The sequence below is a fragment of the Lissotriton helveticus genome, chromosome 3_1, assembly GCF_964261635.1.
Source record: "Lissotriton helveticus chromosome 3_1, aLisHel1.1, whole genome shotgun sequence".
Classification (NCBI taxonomy): Eukaryota; Metazoa; Chordata; class Amphibia; order Caudata; family Salamandridae; genus Lissotriton; species Lissotriton helveticus.
In genome coordinates, this window is record NC_136061.1 from 1,949,259,233 (window position 1) to 1,949,265,232 (window position 6,000).

The following is a 6,000-nucleotide window of genomic DNA, read 5'->3' on the forward strand; positions in this document are numbered from 1 at the left end:
ATGCACTAGCTTTAGTGACAAGTAGCCTTTGCCCTGATGACTTTTAGATTCAAGCAACATGTACTCCAAACACAAGATATCAGATATGCTATAGGTACAGGTCGTTCTGACATCCCAGACTTTAGTCTCCTCTTCTAGTGCTAGAAGTCAGAGCCCCCAGCTCTCCTCAGTTACACGTCATGACCCGTTTGCGCGCACCAGTAGGTTAAAGGTTCCAGCTGCCCATGAAGCCCCCTCCATGTATCCACCCACTTATGACACTTCTGTGACGTTTACATCACATGCCTCCATGCACGCCCTGTGCACGCCTTCTTTCTACGCCCATATGTTCTTATCTTCCGTTTGTCACTTGTTACGCCTACTGTATTCAATGCAATTGTACTGTTTTACTATATATACTGTATGATGTTAATGAGATATTAGCTGTCCCGCCTGTCCCTCTTTTCCTGTGTCTGTCCCTTCCTGAACCTTAGCAGGTGATGGAACCCGATGGTCCATTGGCTCGAGCCACTTAATTAAAGCCCGTATGACTCAGATACCACGGATTCTGCCTCTTATTTATTGAGCTATCCTTTTCAGTTAATGCATAGAAAAATAGTACCGGTAATTATTTATTTATTTACCACAGGGGGACCCGTCAGGGGGACCCGTCAGGGGTGCCCGCTGTCCCCGTATTTATTTGCATTAGCCATGGAGCCCCTGGCCTCTTGGGTACGCATCGATGCGCAGCTACGGGGCTTCGAGTGGGATGGGGGACACACTGACAGGATCGCGCTTTATGCAGACGATGTCCTCTTCTTCCTTACGGACCTAGATAGATCGGGGCCCCGAGTGTTGGAAATCATGCGCATCTTTGGCGAAGTGTCGGGCCTCTATCTTAACCCGCGTAAGTCCACCCTCTGGGTGTTGGGTACCGGGGCGGCTGCAGGATCTTGGGCGTCGGCCTTACAGGTTGCGGCCGGGGGTTTGATGTATCTCGGAGTGTTCCTGTCCGAGTCAGCAGTGATCGCATGGGAGCGTAACGTGATGCCGGTTTGGGAGAAGGTACAGACGGATATTAAAACTTGGTCCCGGATGCCTCTTACCATATATGGTAAGTCAGCGATGTTTAAAATGGTCGCACTTCCGCACCTTCTATATCAGCTGCAGAATCATCCACATCAGATCGCGTCTCGGTGGTTCCGGCAGGTCAACTCTGTCCTAGGCCGCTTTTTGTGGGCCAGGGGTGCGGCTAGGGTGGCGCTGCGCACTTGCTTCTTGTCCACGTACTGTGGTGGTCTTGCTACATCGGACTTACTGTCCTATTACCTGGCCTCCCATTTGCTCGTGCTTAATGAATGGTGGTATGGGGACTGTAGAGACCCGGCATATGCTCTAGAACGTTCGCTGATGGGGGACAATACGCTGCACACCATCCTTTACTCGGCCGGATTGAGGAGGCGGCTGCCGTGTGCCACGCAGGTGGTGTTCGCGGTTTGGCGTCAAGCGCTGCGTCTCATGGGCTGGTGGGGTAGGATGACGGCGGAGACCCCGTTGTGGCACAATGGGCGGCTCCCCGCGCTGGCCTCCCTGGTGGGGTTTGGCGGCTGGGATTCTATCGGGATCTCTTCGCTTGGAGATGTTATGTCCGGAGTGACTCTCAAGTCGTTCCAAGAGCTTAGGGACGAATTCCATATGCCCAAGACCCAATTTTTCAGGTACTTGCAGCTTCGCAACGCGCTTGCGCCTAGTCTAGTTGGTTTGGAGTCGCTGCCGGAATTTAGCCCGGTGGAAGCAAAGGTTTTCATGGGCGATCTCGGAGATAAGAAGGTCTCCCGCATCTACCAAGCACTGGTCACTCATTGCTCATCCTCCCTGCTCCCGTTGAAGGAAACCTGGGAAAAGGATATCGGACCCTTAGATGAAGATGACTGGAGGGAGGCCCTGGAGTCCCCGCGTGGGACAGCGATTGCGGTGCGACTCCGATTGATACAATTCAAATATTTGCATAGGGCTTACTATACATGGGAGCGGCTGTGGAAAGCGGGGCTGATTGCGTCCCCGGAGTGCTTGCGGTGTGGAGTTGAGAGGGGTACTCTGCTGCATACAGTATGGTCTTGCGCTGGCCTAACGAGGTTCTGGAATGGTGTGTGGAGCTGCCTGTCGGAGGTTCTGGGATGGGATCTTCCCCGCACCCCTCGCTTGGGCCTTCTCCATGTGCTGGAGGGTGTGGGCGGGAATATCTACAAACGTCACCTTTTGTTACTGGGTCTGGTTGTGGCCAAGCGGGACTTGGCACGTGCATGGAAGGATGAGCAAGCCCCCCCACTGTGTGCTTGGAAGGCTGGCCTGGACTATTTCATGGGGTTAGAGCGCCCAGTGTTTGAAGCCAGGGGATGCCCCCGCAAACACTACAAAATTTGGAAAAGGTGGGCCGAATATAGGGATTTGGTTCTGGAGCCCCCGGCAGTGCCTGACGATGATCCGGTCTTGGACAATGAATAACAGGCCTCGAGAGGCGCATGGCGCCTAGAATGACATTAACGGTTACTGGAGGCTTATTGTGATCACGTGCACTGGGTTAGGGAGGGATAAGGGGTGGGTAGATGGGTTGTTGGGTGGCTGTGGGTGGTGGGGGTAGTTGGGGGGGTTGTTCTTTTTTATTGATTGGGTATACAAGATGCTGAACCATGTCTTGCTTTTTGGCAGTGATCTCCTGACTGTGGAGAGCTGTGCTATGCCTTGACCTGATCAATCAATAAAATCTGTTTTGAAAAAAAAAAAAGTCTCCGAACAGGCACAGTCACGTCACATATTAAAAAATCCTGATCCCTAATAACCAACACACGCAGCAAAAATAAAAGCTACCACAGCTCTCTGATCTGGACACAACCTTAATCATTCCTAAAACGTACTCCTGGCATTTAGAAACAGGCACTGACAAAACAAATACTCTAGTTTTAATGTGACATTGGGGGGTCTGCCCTGTGGATTCTAGCAGCACAGCTGAGGCTGTGTTGCGCTATCTTTTTACAGAAACAACATCTACGATCATGTCTCTGAAGCTCACTCCCCCCTCCCAAAGCCTTCTGGGCCTAAACTTACTTTTTTGGGGGGGGAAACTGGGGGTGTGGTAATTAGCGGTCACACAATCTGCACAATTATCCGCACCTTAGAGGTGATGGTGACACTTTCTTGCAAGCAAAATCAAGCAATGAAGGTGAGGAAACATACAAATATTCACAAACTACAGCATAGTACATTCACCACACAATGTTCTAATGCAACTTGCATAGCAGTATTATAAACTCTGGGAAGACATTTAATTTCCTTTGTACCTCAGATATTGACAGAAGTTTGGACGTTTATAAGTGCAAGTATACTACGGTGCAACACAAACAGCCAAAACAAACTCTCCACATGCGCTTCATCCGGGAAAAGCGAACCTTTTTAAAACAGTTTATATGGGCACAGCACGGACTGTAAACAAATTGCACATGGTCTGGCTTGACAACGTAGCTGTCACCAGGCAATTAGAGTGAGCATTGCTCTGCCCACATGTTGGGAGCCATGAGTACATGTTTTCATTAGGTAGAACATGTGTGCATCCACAAAAAAGTGCTTTTGCTCTACAGTGGTGATCATTTTGTTTTCTTATGCAGCAGCCTGAGATTGCATTTTCAAGGGCACAGTTTAGGACTTGCTTCACAGTGCAACTGTCATTTGACCTTACTACACCAATGTCATTCTAATTCTTTGCTTCCACAATAATGCATATAATTCTTTCCCATGCTAATTTGCACGTAACGCTTTACATTGTCATACAACATTCAGTTATTTATTTTCAACTGTTTCATGCACAATATCGAATCTTATTAAGACCAAACGGGATCAAATTCAGTTGCAGCGTACTAAGCTAAGATTACCAAATCAAATGTGGATGAGGCAATGCCTCGGTTTAAGCATAACCCAAAACCAGAGAGGTTGGTACATCTAATAAAGACAACGAAACAAACCAACTGAAAGGAAAAAACGCGCACCGGTCCCCTTTTAAGGCAGCGCCAAGTGCAGCCTCACTTGGCGCTAAATGAATACCCAGAGGAAAACAGCGAACAAAGCATTTTGAAAGGGTTGCACAAACAACATGTCAGCTTTTATTATTTTCTATTCGGTTCTCACTCTCAAGCTAAGGTGTCCACGTCTTCTAAAGAGAATCTATAAAACCAAATATGTTTGTGTACATTTGTGTATGTATGCCTCTTTTTTTATTCTACGTGTACACTGATATGGCAAAGGGCGAGGGACACGGGGCAGCAGGGGGAAGGTGGTGGGGGCTGGGGAGCGCGGAGAGGGGGGGGGCGCCCTCCTGAATAAGCAGGGGTCCTGTTTGGTGACGGTGCGGATGAAAGAGTAGAGGGAAGGAACGCTCGTAGATGGTGCAATGCAAGTAGATGTAGGAGTGGGTGGGACAGCAAGGATCTATGGCGGAGGAAGGTATAGGAAAGTATTCGTCACTCCCCCCCCCCAATTTCAGCCGATCATGGACGGCGCAAGGGGTGTCGGAGGATAGGGGGAGTAGCTGGGGTTCTTAGTGCTGGCTTCACTGGCTCGGGACTGTGGGGGTCGGGACTGGGCTAGTTTGGGGGTCGGTTGCTGGGCGGATTAGGGGCAAGAGGTCTTGTGCCGCACGCAGGCCAGGACATCGCGGAGTGGCAAGTAATTGTGAAAGTTATCGTATAAAGGGAAGGACGAGGCGGTGTCTTGCGGGCAGTGGCACGCGTCAGAATGGGATTGTTGTCAACTGACCATGGTGTATACAAAAGACTACAAGTCCCAGCATTCTTGGTGTTATTAGTTACCCCTAGAAGTACCCATAGAGCTCCACATTGCAAACCACTATCTCTCTTCAAACACTGCCCCGTCCCTGCTGCCAGTCTCGTCCCTTTCACCTTTGTCGTGTTGCAGCGCACGGAGAAGACCACACACCGCCCGCAACTTCAGCCCGGGAGGACTTGTGCACAGGGAGGGGTGTCGGGAAGGGTTGGCTGGTTGTTTGGAGATTGATGAGGGCTCAGGGGAAGTTCGCGGATGCTTGGTTGGGGTCGGGAGCGCAAGGGTGGCTCGGCAGGACAGTGGGGAGGGGTGTTCGGTGGGGGTGCTGGTGGTGGCCTATGCGGAACTGCCGACAGTAGGGTGATGGGAGCGGGGGTGCCGCACAGACAGTTGCCCTAAAAAATAAGTGGAAGAAAATGGATAAAGGCGCGGAGGGTTCGAGGCAGGGGGACCAGGAGAAGGGGTGTGCTCTGCACTGGGCTGGCTGGGGTAGAGGCTCATGGACAATAAGGGGGTGGGCGGGGATGCGGGCCAGGTGGTGGAAGTTTGCTGGCCAGTTTGGGGCATGCCGGACACGGAGGGCGTGAGGTCTGTTGGAGAGGTGTTGAGAGGTGCGCATCCGTCGGCGGGGGGGCGGCTCTCTAATTGGTGGGGGCTCTGTTTGCGGAGGGAAGTCGTGGCATTATTAATGGGCAGGATGCCCATACAGCGACCAACCTCAAATTATTCATAGCGTCGAGGAGCAGACCATTCTCGTAGGCCTTGGGGAGTGGTAATTACAGGAGGGAGGGAGCTGGAGCAAGGCCGGGGAAAGGGTGACACATGACGGATCAGTCAGCTCAGGTCAGCCTCGTTTGACGAAATGTAAACGCAAGTTGTCGAAACTGACTCACCTTTGCAGGCCAAATCACCCTGCACTCTGTCCCGAGTCCCGACTCCACCGAGGAGAGCGCGTGGTGGCGTGCTACGTCACTGCTGCACTTTAAGCAGCACAGCGCGGGGGCAGGCCAGGGCCGTCATTGGTAGCGCTTTCGGGCGCTACAAGATTGACGGCCCTGGCACCCAAACAATAGGCAGCGCACCACAACACCACCACCACCACTAAGTTAGGTGGTGCGTGCATGCTGCCCCTAGAGCCTTTTACCGCGCACCGTGCCACCTGCACTCGTATCATGCTGCCCCCTAGAC

General features: G+C 51.7%; 1 long non-coding RNA gene across 2 annotated transcripts in view; it reads right to left on the bottom strand.

Moving 5' to 3' along the window:
* The window catches only part of LOC144824011 (uncharacterized), a 103,343-nt gene extending 97,583 nt beyond the window's left edge, over positions 1-5,760 (bottom strand). For both annotated transcript variants that reach the window (XR_013608873.1, XR_013608874.1), the window contains exon 1: positions 5,706-5,760. This is a non-coding gene — a long non-coding RNA (uncharacterized LOC144824011). The remainder of the gene's footprint in view (positions 1-5,705) is intronic.
* Positions 5,761-6,000: the final 240 nt, after the last annotated feature.